Consider the following 26,767-nt stretch of genomic DNA (forward strand, 5'->3'; position numbering starts at 1 on the left):
TTAAGTTTTTGAAAGGCTGCACGAGAACTGATATCTCGCCAGGAATTAAATATGCCTGCTATGTCTCGTGTAAAATACCTACTGGTCTTTATGCTAAGCATCATCTTATTCGTTCACCTTACAATCTGTTTCTTACTTTTCTCGTGCTTTCTGTATAAAAACATATATCACTGTTTATCGGGAGAATGACAGTAACAGATGACTCCCTGTGCTAACAAGTGACAGCTGTCGTTTTGGGTAGTGGTATATTGGATCTTGTGCGAATATAATTGGTCATCATGTTCTTCACCCACTCACACACATACACTCACGCACAAATATTTATATATATATATATATATATTTATATATATATATATATATATATATATATATATATATATATATATATATATATATATATATATATATATATATATATATATATATATATATATATATATATATATTTATATATATATAGTGTGTGTGTTATTGGGTGGGTAAAGATATATATGACTGTCTGGTGGAAAAAGAATTACAGTTCCTATACAGCTCTGTTGCTTATCTTAATAAAATATATAGGTATCTTGTAAAGTACCTAAATGGAAGATGTTGCTATATGGTTCCATAAAATATACATATCCATATATACATTTCGTGAGTGTGTGTCCTGGAGGATGAACATGATGACTGTCTGGTGGAAAAAGAATTACAGTTCCTGATACAGCTGTGTTGCTTGCTTCAATAATATATAAGGTATCTTGTAAAGTACCTAAATGGAAGATGTTGATCTTGGTTCCATAAAACGTGTTGCTATCCATAACGTATCCTGGAGGGATCAGAGGCAGAATATCTATGACTTTCAATGATACAAGGGGGTGTTCTACAGTATATACAAACAAGCATGATATGAACAATATCTATTATAATGAAAACACACACATACACATATATACATACACATATATATATATATATATATATATATATATATATATATATATATATATATATATATATATATATACATGCTTTTGAGGCAAAGTTTTTCTTGTGTGTGCGCGTGTGTATGTATGTGTGCGATATAAATACTTAGTAAATTTTCATTATTCTGAAAAGACTTGAACGAACTGAATGTTAGAAGCTAATGAAAAATCATTTATAAGTCACCTCCTAACAGATAGCAGTATTGTCTGAAATCTGTAACCAATTAACCATCCTACATCCTGACGTTCCCATGTGGGAACATTCATTTTCAAATATGTTTTTCTTATTCTTATATGAATTTGAATAGATTTCTGAAATATGAATATTTGAAAGTAATTGTAAAGGCATATTTTTAAACAAAAATAGTGTAAACATTTTTGTTTTGTTTCGGATTTATAAGACTATAATAGAAAAATGTCAAAATAAGGAAAAGTGTCTAAATTTAAGCTTAATTGAAAATACATTTTTTTTAATTCGGAAAATGCGTTAATGATCTACCCAAGATATTCATTGTAACATATGAATTTTTAAGTTTCAAGCATTTTAAATGGTCAAAATTCCATAAGATGCTGCTGTGTGTTTGTGTGTGTGTGCGTGTGTGCATGTGTGTGTATGTGTGAGTGTATGTATATATATGTCTACATTATACTATCACCATCTTATTGTAGCATCGTATGGAATTTTGATCATTCAAAATGCTTGAAACTTAGAAATTCATATGTTACAATGAATATATAGAGTAGGTCCTTAAAGCGTTTACCGAATTTCGAAAAAAACATTATTTTCTATTTAAGCTTAAATTTAGACATGTTTCCTTATTTTGACATTTTCCTATTACAGTTTTATAAATCTGAAACAAAACAAAAATGTTTATACTATTTTTATTTAAAAATATGCCTTTACAATTACTTTCAAATAATCATATTTCAGAAATCTATTCAAATTCATATAACAATAAGAAAACCATATTTGAAAGTGGATGTTCCCATATGGGAGCGTCAGGATGTATGATGGTTAATTGGTTACAGATTTCAGACTATACTACTATACTGCTATAATTCTGACATTCAGTTCATTCAAGTCTTTTCAGAGTAATGAAAATTTACCAAGTATTATATCACACAAACACACACATATGTGTGTATATATATATATTTTTTATAAATACTCTGCTGTTCGCCCTCTATGCAGTTTATTGTAGAAAAATCCGCGAACAAAGACAGGAAGGTGGCTGTATCGGCCGGGTTAGTGCGCGGCATTTAAAAAAATTAACATCCGTAGCATAACAGAACTAGGGAGCATTAGGGACCTACAACCATAGGGAAAGTTTCCACAATTAACCTCTATTGAAGGTGGTCTTAAGCTACTTTTCCCTGTCCTATGTTTGGCGAATGTTTTGACAAAATTTCAGATTCCGAGGGCATAAAGACACGCTACCCTGTGTGTGTGACAGAGAGGTTGCAGAGAGAAATAATCTATCGTGAAGACTGTACGTCTGCTCTTCCGACTCCTCGTCCTTTTGTCTATCCGTCTTTATTTTATTAGTGAATTAGGAAGACTGCTATTATCAAGACTTCCAATCGTTCGTTGTATGCGCAAACAAGTTGTCGTCCATGGTAAGTGTGAAATTTTGGCAAAGTTTCGCCGATTTTTCTAGTATCTCTTTCTGTATTTCCAGTTCCTTTGTTTCCCCATTCACCACCATCTAGATCAGTGGTTCCCAAAGTGGGCGGTACTACCCCCCTGGGGGCAGTGGATTGATATCGGGGGGCCGGTGAGGCAAAAGGGGGTGGTTGGGGGGCGACAGGGTGGCATTATTTTAGCATTTAATTTTAAGCAATTAAAGCAAAAAAAAAAAAAAACACAGACTTAAAATTACCGAACGTGGGGATCTACGACTTCTTAGTGAGTTCCAGCCTGATGGAGAAACCGATATCCCTGCGCCAGTGCACACCCATTCCATTATGATATAATTGTGAAGACCAAGTTTACTAAATTATGTATTGTTTGTGAAATACATCTTCGAGTTTAATATTGCTGTTTTCAATTTGAAGCAAACCGTCTGTAAAAATAATAATACTCGCGTGTGTGTATCGGCGGGAGGGGGCCGCTAGGAATCCATCTGGAAGCCAAGGGGGCGCCAGCCTGAAAAAGTTTGGGAAACTCTGATCTAGATAAACCAAGTATAAACAATTTACTTTTATGAAGTCTAGATTAAGAATAATTTATATTGCTTAGCGACATTCCAATATTCCCGTGAAGTAAATAGGAATTAGGGACGGTTAAACAAGAAATTTACAGCATTTAGGCAGCCTTGTGTCTCGATCCCATTGTTTGGAAGAGGAATAGCCTTTTACCAGCGCTAACTGCATATGATACAAACCGGTTTATTAAAAACATTACTGAAGCGAAGAAAAAATTGACTGTGTCCGAAGTTGGGCTATTGTTCAAGTAATTTCTTAGCTAACTGCATATTCATTGTGTCGGGGCATCCTTCTAGACTGGTGACCTTATCCATTAATAAACATCTGTCTTTGAGGTTAATTTATAGCTTCAATTGAGAGGTTATGTGTGACCTTGGCATTCAGGGCCTCATAAATTATGTTAATCAAGTAATAAACTCATAGGCCAAATTATCCCATACATAATAATATATATTATATTTATATATATATATATTATTATAGTTATATATATATATATAAAGCTGGAGAAATTATATATATATATCTTTATATACATATATACAGTATATACATATATACATATATATATATATATATATATATATATATATACCGCATTATATATATATATATATATATATATGTATATATATATATATATATATATATATATATATATCATATATAAATATATATTGAATATATATATAACGAACATATATATAGCTAATAGGTTCGTATATATATAATATATATATTATTTATATATATATATATATATATATATATATATATATATATCACAATCGATTTCATATATATATATGTATATATAATATATATATATATATAATATATATTATAATAAAATAGTATTCCGCGCGAGAAATTTAAAATGATCAAAGAAATGGATATATATATATATTTTGTTATATATATAACGTATAAATATATATATATATATATATATATATATATACAATCTATATGCATGCATTTGTGTTAAATGACCCTATTGAGGTCATCAAATAGAGTCATCTTTTACTGCTGTATCTGAAAAGAACAGAATTAATTATCTTACATTTTCTAAGATGTCTCTGGTAATGGTGGCTCCTGGGTCAGCAAATTCCCTTCTTATTAGTTGACTCCTCTCAATGAACCTATTCTTAAACAAAGGCTGACTGGAATCAAACACTGAAGTATAAAACTATACTTTATTTGCAAATTTAACGAAAGTGTTCAGCAAAAGCTACAATCATGAAATGGAGTGCATTTCACCCCCTATAAATGAAAGTCAACACTAGAGGAAATTCTGATTCACAAACATTCAGGTTAACGATTCTAAATCAGCTAATACTAGTGACTAACACCCTGGTCACCAAACAAAGTGAAAAGGTCATTATTATTCTAGACCATAATAAATGTCATATAGCATGTAAGAATAAACACCACTTCCAAAATATTCGTCCTCTCAGGATGAACCCAGAAGTTCCTGTTGAAAGAAGCATATCATATATTAAAACCTGAAATGGTATTAATTAACATTCATATTTAAAACAGAAAAATGTACAATGGGGAACAGAACAGGAAAATACATAAGGGAGGCACAGCAGACTTTCACTGCAGCACTACTAGGTCTTTCCACCAAATGTCTGGAAAAGATATAAATGTTCATGAATTATGGTACTCACTTTCCATGGTAACAAATGACAGATTTTCCACCACTAACCAAAACAGACCCAATCTCAAAATGAAGTCCCCCTGCAAGAGTCTATCTCCCTGTTAATATGTCATTGGGGAGTGCGACACACATACGCCATCACACTGTTTCCATGTACTTAAATCCTGATCATCGTCAAGCATGCACAAATGCATGCGTCAGACATCTCGCTGTATCCAACTGTGCAAACCTCCACCGTCAACACAAATGCACCTGCAGTGGAAGTGTCACTAACAGGCCAGCACATAGTTCATCCAAAGTCATCCAAGACTTAATAGGAGCTCGTACCACCTACCACTGGGCGTCCCCGCCCAGGTACGATAATTGTCCAATCAAAAGTTTAGTAAGGGCCAGCTCCAAACTCATATGAAAATATATGCACTAGATACGAAAATTATATGTCTCATATGCATGATTGTTATTCCAATAACAGCTCATTATAGAACACATCACTTCACATCTTGATTCTTGATGGTCTACATATTTTGGATGGCTTGCAACTGCACAAGTCCATACTTCTCTTCACATTTTGAATACCTGGCAATCCAACTATGCTGAACGGCCTGCAACTGCGCACGCCCATGCTGAATGTGGCACCCACGAATCCTTTGCACCAAACAGATGTCTCCCAGCAACGATGGCTATCTGTAGACAACTTGCCCAGCATCTCTCCAAAAAACCCTGGATCCTCTCATGAAGCCACAAGCGTAGAAACCTGCTGGCATAATGTAGGCAACCCCATACCTAACTTGTATCAGTTGAGGCTCATAGAAGTCATTCATCAGGCGCTGCTGCGATGAAGTGGTGTATAATGTAAGTCGGTCAAGCCAACAGTCAACCCAAAAGGTACCTAGTCTACTCACTATGCCATACTTTTACTGAATCATTAAAACCACTAAGGAAAGGTCATATGATAAAACTGTGAAACGATTACAAATTGCTAACTGGAATTTCCACAATCAACCTTCTATGAGGTACGCTGACTTTAAGGTACTACCCATACAAATTCTTCCCAGTAAAAATTACCTGAGAACCATACCATTATACTGAATTCATTAAAGGCAATTCTAAATATCCGAGAGGTAAAGTATCTCGTAAATTCATCAAACTTTTACCCTGGTTAGCAAATACTGTCGATACCTCCTCAGTTCTCAGCAAAACAGCAATTGACATACTAGCAATTGCTCCTATAATCACAACAACTATAATTACCAACGGTGCAGCCCTCTTAATTCTAAAAGAGAACTGAAAAATCTAAACACCTAAATTTGGAAGCCATACTTGAGTTTTCTAGCCTTAGACTAAACCCTAACTGATTTGCCCAAACCTGCAACATATCAGACAGACTCCGTATGATATACAAATTACCTAAAGAAAAATTCTAAAATCCCAAGCAACAGAGCTTTATTCTGAAACTCTATACTCAAATGACAACTACACATCATAATATTATTACATAAGAACACACGGGCCTAACCTCACTACGAAATTAGTCCATGTCAGTACTCCCGAAGTCATGTCAATACAAGACTTCAGCATAAAAACAAAAGAAAGAATCTATAAGATACCCAATCTAGGAACGGGAAAGAAAAAAACAATCAAACAAAAAAGAAATTCATATATCTATAAAACCCTACGGTATTTTGCACTTAATTTCAACTAAGTATTGCAACACATAAAAGCAAAAACTGAACTCGGACAATTAAAGATCTGTATAACTCTACGGAGCAACATCCTACCCAGTAAAAAAAAAAAAATACAAGTTACTCACATTTAAAACCCATAAAAAAACAAAGAGAGAGAGAGAGGAAAAAGAAAAAAATGAACATACCCACAGTACAACACAAGAATTAACCCGTAAGATTCCCATTAACCTGTCTTTTCAATTTTAGATATGTGTCAACCGAGACACACCCGAGCTTTCATAGAGAACAACAAATCTATTCCCCTTCTTTACTTCTACAGCACGAAAAGGACCTTCAAGTTTAGGACCTAGCTTATAGTTCAACTGATTCCTGACATTTATTTTCACAAAAAAACATATCTCCCACAGCAACTTTAACTCAATCCAGCTTTTGCTGACTCCTATCTACCATGTCTCGTGTTTTCATTTCAAGATTCTCAGTAAGACGCACATATCTCTCTTCAGCCGTGGAAACAAGCGCTTTGATCGATTCACCACCGGAAGGAATAGGCAACAAACCGAACGCACCCCGCGCTGGGTAACCAAACAGAGCCTCTATGGGAGACATTCTAGTGGTATCACTAACCATAATATTGATGCTATGCTGCACCTGTGGAATATGTCGATCCCACACCACATCATTTTCTCCCACGGTCATAAAGATCTTCAATGACCTTCTTATTTGCCCGTTCACACAGCCCATTAGCTTCTGGTCTTTAGGGAATAATACTGACCTTCTGAATGCCCATTACATCACCAAGGCACTCTGACATCTTGTTCACAAATTCTCTCCATAAAAAAATTTGTAATCAGAACTTCAGGAACTCCATAAAGACAAATATACCAATTAAAGAATGCGCCTGCCACCTCTTCCGCTGTTTTATGATTCAACGTAAAAATCCCAACGAACCTAGTTAACTTGTCAACAACCACCAACAGGTGCCTATGGCCATAACTAGAATCACAGAAATTGCTCAGAAGGTCCACATGGACTCGTGGGGAAGGTCTGCTGGGAATTGGGAATGAACCCAATTTACAAGAAACAGCCCTCGATGGCTTACACACATTACAAACTGAACAGCCTCTCACAAAAGTCTTCCACTGACGTGAGCATATTCTTCCAAAAGAATTGTCCCTGTATATTCTAATAGATCTTCTCAATACCCAAATGCAGACTGCCAGACCTGCAGCAACAATACGCCAGAACCAAACACACTAAACCATCTAGGAACAACTATTTGTGCCATATTACCCATTTATCCTCACTATTTCTCAGTCTGTATTTAATCTTCCTAACTAACAAATTACCCTCTAATTCGAGCCTGCAAAAGGCAGCTTATACCCCTTCCTAACTAATTCCCTTCTAAGAAAGGCTTTTGCTTCTCCCAGAATCTCATCCTCATCTTGCTTAACTTCTACTAAACTAATATTCCAGTCTATGCAATCTCCAGATACATAACATACATGAGTACCATCTGCACCAGAAAGCTTCTACTAGGGCCGTCTGCTACATTATGCCTACCTTCTATATACCTAAGCTTGGCATCAAAATCCCCGATTGTCAGATGCCACCTAGCTCAGGGGGAAAGATCTGTCTGAGGAATTAAAAAGACCAACAATGGCGGAATGATCTGTAAGAACCTCTACTTGATTGCTCAACAATAGCATCTTAAAATTTACTAAGCTTGACACTATGGCAAAGGCCTCTTCATCTACTACCGACCATAACCGTTCATTACTACCCCATGTCTTAAACTTTCTACTGTAAAATGCAATTGGATGGAGTCTTCTATCGAACTTCTGAATGAGGCATGCTCCTACACCATCATAACTAGCATCTGTTACCAATGTGAAAGGACGTTTCAAATCAGGAAACTTCAACACTTATTTCACTAGGCATTCTTAATCTTCTGAAAAAGCTACTTGCTGTCCATCTCCCCATACAAACTGCACATCATCCCTCAGGACACCTGTCAAGAGATGCTAGAATAAAAAAACCCTACGGAAAAAGCCAACCATGCCTAAGAATTACAGGATCTGTTTCTTATTCTTGGGAGTAGCAAAATCTACAATTGCCCTAACTTTATCATCATTCACTCTAACACCCTCTTTAGAAATAACATGACCCAAATATACTATCTGCCTCTTGAGAAAATTACACATAGCTAACTTTATCTTCAAACCCGCTAACCTAAGCCTCCTAAAAACTTCCCTAAGAACCTCTAGACGTTCTTCCACCGAATCAGTGACAACTAAAATATCGTCCATATAAAGGAATATGAATTTCCCTAACAAGCCTAGCAAAATAGTATTCATTAGCCTAGTAAATGTCATCGGACTGCCTGACAGACCAAACAGCATCCGAGTAAACTCATAATGCCCCTTCGGGAACGAGAAAGCTATGTACTCTTGACTCTCCTCGCTAAGCGGTACTTGCAAATAACATTGCATCAAATCAACTGAGGAATAAATATTCTTGCCCCCAATCTCAACAAATACATCTGGCAAACATGCTACAGGGTAGCGATCAGGAATGGTTTTCCCATTCAGCTTCCTAAAGTCTACACAAACTCGGACTGAACCATACTTCTTAGGCACTGCCAACAATGGGAAATTAAAAGGCGAGGAACTGGGCCTAACAATGGCTTCTTCTTCCCCCTTATTAACCTCTTGCTCTACCTGTTCTCTTCTTAAAAGGAGTTCTATATGAAGCAACAAAAATAGGCTTAGTTTTGTCCTCCAACTGAGCCTTGTGTTCTAACACATTTGTTAATCCTAACTTATCCCCTTTGAGTGCGACTATGTCCGCAAACTCGGTCAGAACATCTTCCACACCCCCAGCATATTTTTTATAATCAGCAGTGGCTAAATGATCGCTAAAAACCTGCTTCCTAGCCTGTAAATCTGCTTCTGAAAAGCTGCAAGATTCTCTGACAATAGCCACTGAATTATCTTCATCGACCCAGTCAACAAAGCCGATTGCATAAGTACCCTTCTGATAATTGTGAACTGAATCATTACAGTTTAGCAATTCCACCCAAGTATCCTCTGAACTCAATACCTTGTTTATAGAACCCGTACACACTACCCCCTTCAGCTTTTCGCTGCACTCATCCACACACATCTGTCTGGATTTATGCACTCCTTTCACATAGCAACCATACCAGGACCAAGAACCATATCATCTGACAAAACCTATTTATAACATCATCTGACAAAACCCCTTATAACACTTCTTACTCACCAACACATGTTCAGCATCCACCCGCAGATCCTCATGTACACCCGATCTATCATCATCCACCACACTCACATCCGTCCCCTCATAAGGCACAAACACACCAGATACTACCACAGTTATACCACATACCCCTGTATGTTTGAAATTTCCATCTCGACATGCAGGATGACCCAGTAACAAAGTATTTTTATTTCAGCCCTCGTATAACCAAAAATGGTTCTGTAAAAAGTTCTACCCCCAAGAGATAACTCTACATCTACGTATCCCAAAACCTGTAACCTATTTGCTTGAACGTCACATTCAGTCTCTTTAGCAGGTCTCAAAGAACGATTGGAAAACATTGATCTGAACAACTCATAATTCATCAGATTAATAGAAGCACCTGCATCTATAAAGAACCTTACATTTATCCCCTGCACAGACCCATTTACAACTGGCTTTGACCCTGAGGGTTCCCCCAGAAGTCCTATATCCCAAGAAACACCCATCCAGTTTTCCCTTATAACTGATCGGTCTTTAGACAATGTCCGCCGATCACAAGATCCCCTCGAACAATTCGCGTGAAGACCTTTCTTATCTGAGCTACCAAAATTCTGAAGTGCAGGCTGACCATTATACTGTCTCCAAGATGGACAGGACTGCCACAGTGTTTAACACAGCAAAATCTCTTAATGTGTCCCTGCATATTACAATTAAAGCAACGAACCCGTGGGGTCCTAGAACTCAAGCCAACAATCTATCTTCGGTTATTCCGAATTTCAACAAACCCCTTCAAACCGCGGACTGAATCTCTGCGCCCTACACAACCACAGGCTGACCCAAGGAGTCTCTGATCACTGTTTCCTCTCCTCATTTTTGCAGCTTTCTTCTTCGTATGTAAATTCGTTAACTTATTCTTGGCTGATCAGAAATGCAAAAAAAAAAAAAAATCCCAATTCGCTCGAAAGGACACCCATACCAAAAAAAAAAAACACAAGGAAAAACAATTTCCCCTGAAAGAATTCCCATACAATAAGGAACGCAGAATGTTAATTCCCTTTCCTCTAACAATTAATCCCTAAAACTGAAAAGAAAGTACTAATCAAACCCACAATTAAATCCAAAGTTAATTGAATCCACAATTGAATCCAAAATTAATTAAACCTCAATTAAATTCAAAATCAATTAAACCCGTAATTAAATTAAACTGGTAATTAAATTAAACCCAAAAATTAAATTGAAAATTAATTAAACCCACAATTAAACCCAAAGTCCATGGGGAAAAAATGGGTGAACCGAGCGCACAGCTGATCTGCAAAGTAGGTCAAGATAAACTTCGCGTCTTCAAGGGCAAACGGCAGACGGACGAGAGAGAGAGAGAGAGAGAGAGACAGAGAGAGAGAAGAGAGAGAGAGAGAGAGAGAGAGATTAGAGATAAGAGAGGAGAGAGAGAGAGAGAGAGAGATAGAGAGAGAGAGATATTCGTCCCCCTCTCAGTGCAATAATATCACTCCCCCCATCACCCCATCCACAGAAAAAATGCAGAGTACAAAACCCTGAAGAGAGACGAGCTCCTCTCCGAGTAAACTTACTGCAACCGCTCTACCTTTTCATTCATGCACTTATGCACCCAAAATAACACGTACGTTTGTAATTATAAAAATAAAAATTTTTTAAAAAAATCTAATAAATGTATGCATACACTTTACCATGCAGAAATGCCTTTATATAAGTAATTCAACAAATGTCAAATATCAAAGTTCCCAGAGATAAGACAACGATAAAATACTCCCTTTATTAACCCCTAAACGCCGATGTGAACTACTGATTGCCATACATAAAAACAAAAGATATAGGGCACGCCCAAAATTCAAGTGCCCTGGCTATGGATGGCGCAGAATGCGAGAAACTTCGCCCAACTAATGACGTCACTGACACGTCACTCAGGGGATGACGTCACTGACAGCTACACCTGAATACTAGTTGCAGTGCAATAAAAGGCAATCTAATCTGACATTAAAATTAACAATAAAAAGAAATGATAACACTTATGTACGCCTCTGCTTGATGGCACGGAAATTCTCTCACCAAAGAAAGAGAGAGAGAGAGAACAAAAAACACTTCCGAGTTTTCGCGTGTTTTAACACACACATGCGGTCAAGATACCGCAACTACTCACACTGCACACATTGGGCACATAATACATCCTAGACACTCTCAATATGAGCTAACGCCCAGAAATCACTGTACACATCCACTAAAACCTTGCACCCCGTGACGCATCAATAAACACACAAAGAGAATCGCGCTCGAGAAGGACTGATTCAAGCGTGTTTTATAACAGCAACTTCCTAACCTGGACTGCTGAACCAACAAAGTCCTATTCTGAAATACCAATACCAGTATTAATAAGATATGTCTCTTAGGAAGCGTAATCCTAACTAACTTTTTATCTACTCAACTATCTATTCATGACTAACACCGCTGCCAACCACTGTTAAATGGCCCTATCCCCAGGTCAAATAGGGCCATCATTTATTGCTGTATCTGTTTTAAGAACAGAACCAATTATATTACTTTCCTAAGATGTCTCTGGTAGTGGTGGCTCCTGGGTCAGGAAATTCCTTCTCCTTTGTCGACTCCTCTCACTGAACCTATTCTTAAACAAAGGCTGACTGGAATCAAACACTGAAGTACTAAACTATACTTTATTTGCAAATTTAACGAAAGTGATTCAGCAAAAGCTACGATCATGAAATGGAATGCATTCCACCCCCTATAAATGAAAGTCAACACTAGAGGAAATTCTGATTCACAAACATTCAGGTTAATGATTCTAAACCAGCTAATACTAGTGACTAACACTCTGGTCACCAAACAAAGTGAAAAGGTCATAATTATTCTAGACCACAGTAAATGTCATAAAGTATATAAGAATAAACACCACTTCCAAAATAGTCGTCCTCTCAGGACAAACCCAGAATTCCTGTTGAAAGAAACATATCAGATATTAAAACCTGAAATGGTGTTAATTAACATTTATATTCAAAACAGAAAAATGTAATGGGGAACAGAACAGGAAAATACATAAAGGAGTCACAGCAAACTTTCACTGCAGCACTACTAGGTCTTTCCACCAAGTGTCTGGAAAAGATATGTGTTCATGAGTTATGGTACTCACTTTAAATAGTGACAAATAACAGATTTTCCAAGACTTTATATATATATATATATATATATATATATATATATATATATATATATATATATATATATATATGTATATATATATATATATATATATATATATATATATATATATATATATATATATATATATATAAATATATATATATATATATATTATATATATATATACATATATACATACATACATATATATATATATATATATATATATATATATATATATATATATATATATATATATATTATATATATATACATATATACATACATATATATATATATATATATATATATATATATATATATATATATATATATATATTATATATATATATACATATATACATACATATATATATATATATATATATATATATATATATATATATATATATATATATATATATATATATATATATATATATATATTATATATATATATATATATATATATATATATATATATATATATATATATATATATATATATATATATATATATATATATATATATATATATATATATATTTATATATAAATATATATAAATATATATATATATATATATATATATATATATATATATATATATATATATATATATATATATATGTATATATATATATATATATATATATATATATATATATATATATATATATATATATATATATATATGACTATTTATCACATCACCGTGATTCATACAATCGAAAGCTACAAACGTCCTTTAATATCAATTCACTCTACCTCGGAAGTAATATATTTTCATATATGTTACCGAAGAATTTTAGTTGATAATAAGTCCACCGTCCCGTGGGGTCGAACCAGCGACAGACGGGAATCAGGACTGGTGACACACTAACCAGTCGGCCACAAGAGGTATAAGTGAAATACCATCTCCCATCAACCCACCCGTCGAACTCAGGTGTTTGCGTTTTGGAGCGATATCCCCACCCTCTGCCATGTTGACCGTGTAGTGCGTTTTGTCGCTTGCGTAGCCATATTATGACTAATTATCACATCACCGTGATTCATATACAATCCGAAAGCTACAAACGTCCTTTAATATCCAATTCACTCTACCTCAGGTAATATATTTTTCATATATGTTACCGAAGGGGAATTTTAGTTGATAATAAGTCCACCGTCCCGTGGGGTCAGACCAGCGACGGACGAGGAATCAGGACTACAGTGACACACTAACCAGTCGGCCACAAGAGAGGGGGTATAAGTGAATACCATCTCCATCAACCCACCCCGTCGAACTCAGGTGTTTTTTGCGTTTGGAGACGATATCCACCACCTCTGCCATGTTGACCGTGTAGTGCGTTTGTCGCGCGTAGCCATATTATGACTATTTATCACATCACCGTGATTCATATACAATCAAAAAGCTACAAACGTCCTTTAATATCAATTCACTCTACCTCCGGAAGTAATATATTTTCATATATGTTACCGAAAGAGATTTTAGTTGATAATAAGTCCACTGTCCCGTGAAAGGTCGAACCAGCGACGGACGGGGAATCAGGACTACAGTGACACACTAACCAGTCGGCCACAAGAGAGGGTATAAGTGAATACCATCTCCCATCAACCCACCCGTCGAACTCAGGTGTTTTGCGTTTGGAAGCGATATCCACCCACCTCTGCCATGTTGACCGTGTAGTGCGTTTGTCGACGCGTAAGCCATAATACAGACTATTTAAACATCACCGTGATTCATATACAATCTAGCAAGCTACAAACGTCCTTTAATTTCCGATTCACTCTACCTCAGGGGTAATATATTTTCATATATGTTACCGAAGGGGAATTTTAGTTGATAATAAGTCCACCGTCGTTTGGGTCGATCCACCAGCCATGGGGTGGAATCAGGACTAAAGTGACACACTAACCAGTCGGCCAACTGGGGGTATGGTATTCATCTCCCATCAACCACCCGTCGAACTCGGTAGTTTTGCGTCCGTCGCTGGTTCCCCACTCTGACGGGTGGACTTATTATCAACTAAAATTCCTTCGGTAACGATGAAGATATGAAAATATATTACAACCGAGGTAGAGTGAATTGAGTCCTAAAGGACGTTTGTAGCTTTTGATTGTATATGAATCACGGTGATGTGATAAATAGTCATAATATGGCTACATGCGACAAACGCACTACACGGTCAACATGGCAGAGGTGGGTGGATATCGTCTCAAACGCAAAACACCTGAGTTCGACGGTGGGTTGATGGGAGATGGTATTCACTTATACCCTCTCTGTGGCCGACTGGTTAGTGTGTCAGTCCTGACTCTCGTCCGTCGCTGGTTCGACTTCACGGGACGGTGGACTTATTATCAACTAAAATTCCCCTTCGGTAACATATATGAAAATATATTACTTCCGAGGTAGAGTGAATTGATATTAAAGGACGTTTAGCTTTCGATTGTATATGAATCACGGTGATGTGATAAATAGTCATATATGGCTACGTGCGACAAACGCACTACACGGTCAACATGGCAGAGGTGGTGATATCGTCTCCAAAACGCAAAACACCTGAGTTCGACGGTGGGTTGATGGGAGATGGTATTCACTTATACCCTCTTGTGGCCGACTGGTTAGTGTGTCACTGTAGTCCTGATTCCTCGTCCGTCGCTGGTCTGACCTCACGGACGGTGGACTTATTATCAACTAAAATTCCCTTCGGTAACATATATGAAAATATATTATTTCGAGGTAGAGTGAATTGGATATTAAAGGACGTTTGTAGTTTTCTTGATTGTATATGAATCATGGTGATGTGATAAATAGTCATAATATGGCTACGTGCGCAAAACGCACTACACGGTCAACATGGCAGAGGTGGGTGGATATCGTCTCAAAACGCAAACACCTGAGTTCGACGTGGGTTGATGGGAGATGGTATTCACTTATACCCTCTCTTGTGGCCGACTGGTTAGTGTGTCACTGTAGTCCTGATTCCTCGTCCGCCGCTGGTTCGACCCCACGGACGGTGGACTTATTATCAACTAAAATTCCTCGGTAACATATATGAAAATATATTACTCTGAGGTAGAGTGAATTGATATTAGCGACGTTTGTAGCTTTCGATTGTATATGAATCACGGTGATGTGATAAATAGTCATATGGTGCGACCGACAAACGCACTACACGGTCAACATGGCAGAGGTGGGTGGATATCGTCTCCAAACGCAAAACACCTGAGTTCGACGGGTGGGTTGATGGGAGATGGTATTCACTTATACCCTCTCTTGTGGCCGACTGGTTAGTGTGTCACTGTAGTCCTGATTCTCGTCCGTCGCTGGTTCGACCCCACGGGACGGTGGACTTATTATCAACTAAAAATTCCCCTTCGGTAACATATATGAAAATATATTACTTGAGGTAGAGTGAATTGGATATTAAAGGACGTTTGTAGCTTTCTGAATATATATATATATATATATATATATATATATATATATATATATATATATATATATATATATATATATATATATATATATATATATATATATATATATGAAAAGATTATAGGTCACAAGTATGTTATGAATTACAATACACAACGGATGTTGAATTAACAAGTGGGGAGGAAAACTTTCCCAAAAGCTGGGGAGAAGAATGTTTAGCTAGCATCTGACGCATTTCCTCTTTAAGTAAGGATGGCGTCAGAATTTTCGAGGCGTGGGATTATGGGAGATGACACTGTGTGTACGTTCGCCAGAAGTGTCCAGGTTTCGGTGAAGAACGTGTGTTTGTGCAAGTCTTTTGGGCAGAGTCCCAAGGAGTGAAGGAATTAGATTGGGTAAAGAGAATCATTCAAAGACCAACACTGAACCTTGCTGAAAGTCTCGAAAAGTTTGAGACTTGTGTTTTGCACAATACCAGAACTGATTTGAACACTGGGTTTCGAGGTAAGGAGCATATCTATTTACCAAACTGTAGATTATTTTCTCCATTTCTATATAATATGTCTTGCTTTTGAGTAACGTGGGAGGAATTCCCATATTTGTATTTTTTTGTGTTTTGGGAAACTAAAGAAAATTTTGCTTGTCTTCTTCAGATGTTTCGCTGAGTAAGAGGTCGAGAATGTACTCATTAGGAATATACTAGACTTTGACCTATTTTTGACCAGTTTATTTTATTTGATGACCAAGGTGTTAGTCACTAGTATTGGTTGGTCCAGAATCATTATGAGAATTTCCTATAGTTATAATTTCCATCTACATGTCCATAGCTTTTGCTGAATTACTTACGTCAAATTTCCAAATAAAGTCTAGTTTTGTATCTGGGTGTTTAATTCCAGTAGGCCTTTGTCTGAGGTTAGATACAGGGAGAGGAGTCCACGAGGTAGAAGGAATGTGCTAACCCAGTGCTGAACCATCGGCACCAGAGAATCTTAGGGCGTAAGCTGGTAAGGTGCTGTTCTTAAAACGGATGCCGTAAGAGATTAAGACCCTTATTGACCTTGTGTAGGGTCATTAACATTATATATATATATATATATATATATATATATATATATATATATATATATATATGTATATATATATATATATATATATATATATATTATATATATATATATATATATATATATATATATATATATATATATATATATATATTATATATATATATATATATATATATATATATATATATATATATATATATATATATATATATATATATATATATATATATATATATATATATATATATATATATATATATATATTTCATTATAATAGATATCATTATAATAGTTTCCATCACCCTTGTTTTATATAGAACACCCCCTCTGTATGAGAAGCTGAAAGTCGCTAAGAATTTCTGCCCTGATCCCTCCAGGATACGAAAATATGGATAGCAACACGTTTTATGGAACCAAGAGCAACATCTTCCATTCAGTTACTTTACAAGATACCTTATATTTTATTGAAGCAAGCAACAGAGCTGTATCAGGAACTGTAACTCTTTTTCCACCAGACAGTGGTGATCTGGAGACCCCCAGTTAAGAATAAGAATGGGACGAGCTAGAAAATCAGTTATTTGAGCCATCAGAAGAAATGGGAGTTATATTGGACTCTTCTGATTCCGAAGATGCTGGTGGTGATGATGAGTATCCTCAAGGTGGAGGCAAGCGTGGTGCTGCAAGATGAAAAAAAATTGTTCATTTACGAAAACTGTTATTGCTGAAGAGATGCCAAGCATTGTTAGCAGTTTCCTAAATGTCTTATGAAAACATGCTATGAAATATGGAACTTATATTTCACAGATTACACATTTGATTACATATTAGAGCACACTAAACAGTATGCTAGCAGATATAAGAATGATGCTCCATTTGATGCTTCTGTGGCTGATCAAGCATTTCAATGGAATTCTGATTTTTCTGGACATCACTTTGTAACATCAGAAAGAGATTACTGGAGCAATCAACATGATCTGAAGGTTCCATTTGTTTCAGAAACAATGAGTCGAGAGAGAGTTTTGAAAATAAAGCAATATTTTCATGTTGCTGATTATCAAAATCTAGAGGAAGGGAGCACAGTCGCCAAAGTTTCATTCCTGCATCAGTTAATGAATCAAAAGCTATGACAGTGGGAAATATTTCACAAAAAACTAAGTATCGATGAATCCATGGTGCAATATTTTGGGAAGCACAATGCTAAGATATACAAAAAAGCAAACCCATTCGTTTTGGTTACAAAATTTGGGCTTTATGTGGAGATGATGGACATCTATACAAGCTGATTATCTAAACAGGGAACCTTTAGGGCAGCGTGTTGTTATGGATTTTTGGATGTGGTGAAAAAAAATCCTTGCCAATTTGATAAATTCTTCACAAGTGTGAAAAAAAAAAATCCTTGCCAATTTGATAAATTCTTAACAAGTGTAAAATTGTTAGAATGCCTCAGAGAGAGGTTTTATTGCAACTGGTACTGTTCGAGAAAACAGAGCTAATTGAGCTTGTAAGTAACTGATCACAAATCAAGAAATAAAGAAAAGAGAAAGGCAGTTACGATTATCGCTGCAATGGTGAAGTCTTTGTCCGTAAGTGGCATGATGACAGTATTGTGAACATTATAAGCAACTATTTTACACATGAACCCGTTCGAAAATTGTTTAGGAATTTACTCTTGATTTAATACAAGGAACAAAGAAATTAAGTTACTTCCATTTATCCAGAATTTATGCAAAAATCCATACTTCATCCTCCTAATGTTCCCATAGGGGAGCATATCCTATTTCTTATAATTGAAACCTAAATTTTATGTAACTTACAAACAAATTCTTTAGGTCGTAAATGATCAAGTTTTGTAATATAAGGTTTTCGTATTTGTGTCCTCAAAAACTCCCACAAGTATTCTCAAAATTACCTCATCCACTCTTTGATTCATTATTCTCTGCCTCTCTCCTCCTTTTGACGTTCAATACATCTTCAAAATACTCACTATCAGCCCAGAACTGGTTTTTCTTTAGGGAGCATTTCCCCATTTGGCTTTTGTATAAGATCAGTTTTGCAATGTTTTTTTTTTTCATTTATTTCCTGCAGAATCAGTTATTATTCCTTAAACTCTTGCTCATCTTCTCATTCACTCTTTATTATTGTATTATATACAAATTTTTTCCTGGCTCACATTCCCTTTGACCGCTTTATCCATTCTCCTGTTTTTCGTACACGATCTTTCCTTTAGTCTTGCAAAGTGCTCCTCAAACAATGCTTCCTTCACTAAACTTTTACTTTCTTCATCTTACCACTCATTGGCTTTATTCCGTCATCCCCTCTTCCTAAAACTAGAATCTCACACTTACATATACTGACGAGTCATATCGCTTTCTCCGTAAATTAACAGAATAGTCATGGGAACTATAACACAGCCTTATCTCGGTCCATTTTACATATAACTAGTCATTCTCAAGTTACTAATTGTAACAAAAGATTCTATTCTATCATAAGAATTTTTCATTGCTCTCAGCAACTTAGCTTCCGTACCATACTATTTTTAATATTTCTTTCATGTCCATTATTAGAATTTTTTGTTGCTCTCAGTTACTCTTCTACATAATAAATCTTGAGCATCCTTCACCTTCTTTGTCTATCATACTTTTGTAAGCTTTTCTAAGTCTATGTGTACTGAATACATCTTTTTCCCCTTTGGAAATAATTCATCAACGCACTCTTTCCCTTATCTGAACTCACACCGTTCTTCCTTTGTCAGTCTTAATGATGCATGCTTTACTTTATTGGTCAATATTCGACCATACACTTCACAGGCATATTAAGAGATGTTATGTTCCATGGTTTTTACAGTCTCCTTCGTGAGCCCTTCCCTGATTAGCTACTTTACTGCACTTCCACTGACACAGTACTAATTCCTGGCACTGGTGCTGTGGTAGCCATTATTATTATTATTATTATTATTATTATTATTATTATTATTATTATTATTATTATTATTATTATTATTATTATTATTATTATTATTATAAACTAACTATTCTCAATAAATTGTGCCTCTGAGAGGAAGAAATATAGAATATCAAAGTCATGCTGAATGCAAATTCAGACAAACTCTTGTCATCCAAGAGAAACAAAATAAAAGAACATCATATAATAACTGATCAGGATCGCAAGTAGAATACGCATAAAGAGAAAGAGACAATTAGCAGCTCTTTCTAAAGACACCCTTAAGTGTTTTTTTTTTTTTTACCAAAACAAAACCAGACGAACCAAAACTTTTTCAGATCCTCCTCGATGCATTTTATCTCATGGATCAAAGATCATAGGAATGTTGCAATACTTATGGTCTGAAAACTGGTATGTGCTGGAAGCAATAGAGTCTGAGGTTGCGGGGCAACAGTCGATTTTTAAATGACCTGAAATCACTTGTTACAAGTCTTTTTACTTAAGACGTAATGCTAACATTGCAGCAGCACTGGTACATCAGATTCATGCATTTGATTTTGGAAAATGGATTGGTAATGTTCCAACCGATATTCGTCTTAATTGGTCCTAACTTTACTAAATGCTATTACAATATTTCAATCATTTGTCTGCTTTCTAATAAGTGGTTTATCTGGTCATTTCCATGAAAATCTACCAGGACAGTTTTTTATTGAAGGTTTACACAACCGAATATTGCTCTTGTCAGTCGACATATTTTATATGAAGAAACGGGAGCGTGTTCCTTCTTTATGTCAGTTTCATATCTACTGCTGCTTCTGTTGTTAGTTTTTTTGCAATAACAATAATTGATTCTTGCAGAATATTTTCAGATAATTATAAGGTAAATATGATTATCAGAAAGGTTTCAAAAACAGTGCCCCTGTGGCTACAATAATGAAGGTTCTGCAGTAGTGTAAAAATAAATGCCTTTAAAAGTGATTTTGAAAAGATATTGCAGTCTAGTGTTAGTACTTTTTTGGGTACTAAAACAGTTTGTTTGGCATACGGTATATTTCTCAATATAATGCTAAGTCATGTGTTCGATATTTTAACTTCATCGTCATATCATAAATTTTATGCCTGACAAAGACCACTCAGTTTTATCAAAAGCCCTTTCTTCCTACAGACATTCAAAACGATTTCATAAAATCACTAAAATTAACTTTTTTTTCTTACATCAAATTTCTCCTGCATATTTTATGCTTTTGTAATAATGATCATTCTTTATAAATGAGTTTACCATCTACATCCCTCTCACATGACACGTTCAAACACACACGCACATGCACATTAATTCTCACATATCAGTTCTTGAAACTGGCTGCCTTAACTTTGTCAATCTTTGATATCTTTTGTAGTTTGGCGAACATCACAATTTTGGCTTTAGCGCTATTGCCCTGATTAACACACACACACACACACACATACACACTCGCACAAACTTCCTAAATCCTGCCATCGCCTCATTAACATTGTCAACAGAAGAGACTCAGGTTCCCAGAGAGCAAATACCTCCTTTCTTTATATTACTCTTTGTATAGCACTCCTCTGCTTGAAGGAATTCTCCATAGCCTTTTTTGTCCTTGGCCGATTTGGAGAGGGAACCAATTTCCGGTGAAGACAACGATCATCAAAGATGAAGACGAAATGCTTCATAAATCTAAAATCACCCCCTTTGCTCTTCTAACAACTGGGGAATTTCGGGCAACAAAAATGGGACAGAACCTCACCATAAATCTCTTTTCACAATATACCAAAAGCCTTGACAACATTTTGGTAAAAAAATATGCTATATAGGCCCATCCATACATGACGCAGAGATGAAAAGTATAAGGTAATTTTCTCTGCAGGAATAGCGGTAATGCTTCTTGAAGGTCATTTTGACCCTGATTTTTTTTTTATCCAGTATATATCACTGAACTATAGCTCCTTTTGACTTGATCAAGTTGGGTGCTACTGAGATTTTCTGCAAAATTTCAATTTGGTATTTCAGGAAGTCCTTGATCATAGTTACGTGTGCACTTATGTATGTTTTTACTCTTGCTGAAATGACATCACCAATACTGCAAATTAACCTTCGAACTGGCTTTGCAAATAACCTACAATAACCCGCCAGGAGAATTAGAGTTCTATATAACTTGTAAGAGTTCTATATACCTTTATAGCATATATTCCGTTATAAGGAATAACGGTTAAAACTATTTTCTAATTCAATAATGGTCTAAAAATCCTGGTCTAAATGTTTTAATCAAAAGATTACAAGATTAGTCAATTGCAGGGAGTTTAGTATTTGGAAACATTTCAAACTTTTTAAACAGCAATCGGCGTGCCGAGTAAACGTTTCCCACCCTCAAGAGAGGAGAACGGCCCTCCGGCAAAGTTTGCCGGATTTGAGAAGGGAAAAAGAGTGAAAAGGAATATCCGAAGTTTGGACCAATTTTCCTATTAAGGTGATTTACGAAAATTCTTTGAACCTCGTTTAGTCCGAGGTAATGAATGCCTGGTTCAGGAATGGTAACTGTGAAATAATACGGAATAAATCCCATTACTGACAATTATTCAGCTTTTCAGATAGTAATTAGTATTTTTTTTAGTCACTTGAGCGCTTTTCCCTTTCTGTAGAAAATAGAAATCACACGTACTGAGTAAAGACTGACTATTAGGAAGTACATTGTTGCCTCTTGAATCGAGAAGGCCACAAAATAATGGAATACAAAGATTATCTGAAATTTTATACATTCATTAAAATTGTTGTTGGAAGTTTATAACAGGAATGCCAATGTACTTAAGATCATTTTTTTTATAGCCACTTTCAGGAAGATGGGGAAGTCATGTCAGTGGATTTTGACTTTGGAGCAGATTCCTCTGTTATGACCTTGTTACTACATCAAGATCTGTGTGTCGTTTGAGAACAATAAAAATTCCAGTTTTATGGGAGATCAACACATTATGTCTAAGATTTTATATATAAGTTCCCCCTCCAAGACTGTAATTCTGCACCTCTATTTCACCATTTTATTTCAACTATTGAAGAACTGAAGTATAAACGAATTCCATTTACTTTGCAAAAATACTTGACCAGCCTTGAGAACAACACTGCTGACTCCAGATGAAAACAATACTCATTGCTTCCCATCTGCTCAATAACTTGGTGACCAAATGACTAAAAACTCTAAAATTTACAAGTGAGGCTATAGCCAACTGATTTTGGAAATTACAGCGGAGACACTGCACTCCGGCCAATGTGTCCTCTTTCTTGTAACAAAATTCATAAACATCCAGGCTGCAGAGGGACGAGGCAAAAAAATTGCACATTTTCTCATCGAAGCCATCAATGCTTCTTGCAAACCTGTTTAATATTTTTTTGTATAAGTGCCCGTTTTACTACTCGTTTCTTATTCCGTAACTGAAGACACTACTGTGACCTACTGAATATTATCAGTTCAAACTTAACCTCAAGAAATTTCAGAAGAAACTTTCTGGTCATATGCTAGGTAATTAATATGGTTACCAAACAGATTACAAACCTCTGAGATACATGCATAGAGCAAAATGCTTCCTGTTGATTGACGGGAATCCACTACAACTTAAACGACTTATCTTCATCTCCAAAAAATGTAATGGTTTGGCATTCTTTACATTTTTTATATCCCAAAAAGAACATTTCGCAAAAGTTTGAAAACATGATAACTGGTTCATGAATTACAAGCTGAGCATCTTTTTTCGTATTCTGCTAGTAATCATAACTGACAGTTACTTAATAAAAGCATTTTGGTGAATTTCAAATGCTGGATTATTTTCAGTATTTTAATTCGTTATGGCTTCAACTTTTTCTATCTCTTTATTCGATTTGTTAAATTGGTTTACAATGAAGAGTATGTCAAACTCATGTATCTTTTTGAGAGAGACTGAGAGAATAATAAACAAAGAACGAGAATGAGAATTACTTGTTCAACTCATTCAAAAAACAAGGATTTTACCAAAGAGCAGGTGATATATATTTTCCACTTATATTCAGACCCAAATTGTAGTGCATTTCTAAATATTGTCCATAAAGAGGAAAACACCTTGAGAAATGGCTCCGATGCACCTTCTGAAATTCAGTTAAATATCGTAGCAAACATCTTTTGCAGTTCCCTTCGGAAAAAATCAGAGAATAAAAGAAAGAAGATCTATCTCGAGATCTTTGGCTCCTTCGTCACAGGTGGTTACGGCGGGGTCTGTGAAGAATGAAGGTTATTTGGTTGAATGTCAGATGGCATTTGGCAGAGGGACCTTCACGAGCAAGAAACCCAGAGGAGGGAATTCAAACAGAGAGGCTCAGGAGAATCATGAAGCTTATGGAATGGCCTTGCTTTATTTAAAAGTTTATCATGCCTTTTTCTTTTCGGGAAGTATAGTGAAAAGGTTTTCTTCTTATAGCCATGTAGGGAAAGGTTATACTCTGAACTGATGTTTTTGTCTATTTCATATTAAGTAAAATTATAGTTTGCAATGTAAGTTTTTTTTTTTTTGAGAAATAGCATAATAATTTCAATACCCCAGCCTTAATGCTGAACTCTAGTAGACCAGTTCTCGTAATTTTCTCCTTGAAATATGCTTCCCTACCTTAGATAATCTTTTAAATCCCATATATTTGATTTGCTCTTGTGGACCTCACATTTTTCTTTCCCACGGCATCGCAGATAACACAAGACCCACAAGAGTAAAATCCAACCATGTATAACTGGGTAAGTAGTTTAGTGTAATTACCTTAGCATTTGCAAAATTGCAAGTTCCGTAACCTCTGCAATCGTTCGATTAATAAAACTACTTAATGGTTTGCATTTCGAAAATAGGATTGGAAAGCTAACATAATTCAGTACCTATAATTTCGTAAGACGAAAGTCTTTTTAAAAGAATAGTCTTATATTGCATCTCATCTTAAACAGATTAGACGCTTGTGGGCTTCATATTGTTAGTACCTAAAGGGATAAGAACCCAGATTTACACACACAGGGTAACAATCTGACGCATTGCATTAACACAGTCTCAAGGATATTCACTGAACCAAATATTGGTTATAATTTGCAATTCTTACGTTGTGACAGAGATTATCATGAAATTACAAAAGTTCAAATGTCCGAGAATTTGAATATCTTTGAAGAGCTAATAAATGAGCTGGAGTAAGGAAGCACCTCTTAAATGTCTCATATGTAAGATTGAGAATTTTCCAAGTCGTTTATTTCTCAAACAAATTTCAGCTATTGTTTATAACTCTCAGTTAGATAATATACATATTTAATTTATATTTATATTTTATATACTTGATATTGTATTTAAGCACTGACCGTTATTTCATCAGTGGATCGTTGTTCGGAATTCGAGAGGGTGCTCCAATAACAGGTTCAATATGGTAAGGTGGTTGGTATTTGTTTAATCAGTTCACTTTGTGTATTTTCTCATACGAATAATTTTCTGACGGCAATACCACAAAAGTGACATAAAATAGAAACATAATTTTTTATATCGTCCTGGACTGTCAGGTTAATGTTGATAATTATTTATGGCGTTATGTTCTATACAATTAAATGATATTTCTAAATTCGTTAGCTATTCGATGGAGACAGCGTCAGTTTCTTTTACGAAACTTCCGCCATGTTCTGTAGAGATTTTGCAACTGATTGACGTAACATGACTTGGACAGTTTTTCATAATGGGACAAGGTAGTGTTCATTCAAAGTGCATCACACTCACTGCCTCAGCAAGGTGCGGCTTTGCTTGTTGTGATTAAGTGACTCTCATTTGCATTCAAATACGACAATGGTTAACGGAATAAACAACTTCTGCAGATCATTCAGTCTGTTCTCAACCATTTCTCATCCACAGTACCAAACTTCTACCCTGAATGTCATTTCTTGTTCTTTTCTTATAAATTTTTGGCAGGAGTTCGCACTTTTCAGAACATGAACACATATGAGACACCGGCAGGTCAGAGCTGTTTATTTCCCAGATCATATTCATGTTAACTTAGGATTTATGCATACTTGGCCCTGCTTTAGGAAAATCATTTAGGATTACTCTTACACGAGTTAAAAAAATTGGTTACATTCAAGTAAACTTGTCTCCTAATATGCCTTTTTCAATGATGCTCTCTTTGGAACAAAATTCTTCCTGCTTTTTCTGAGACTGAAAGACCTCTTGCAAGAATATGCAGAACTGACAGTTTCATATAAATACTGCAAACATTTATATAATCATCCAGTTAGATCTTATAAACAATATACACGAATTATGTGATCACATTGGAGTGTATGTCTTTGAAAGCT

This window comes from Macrobrachium rosenbergii, chromosome 12 (assembly GCF_040412425.1).
Source record: "Macrobrachium rosenbergii isolate ZJJX-2024 chromosome 12, ASM4041242v1, whole genome shotgun sequence".
In the NCBI taxonomy this organism is placed as follows: domain Eukaryota; kingdom Metazoa; phylum Arthropoda; class Malacostraca; order Decapoda; family Palaemonidae; genus Macrobrachium; species Macrobrachium rosenbergii.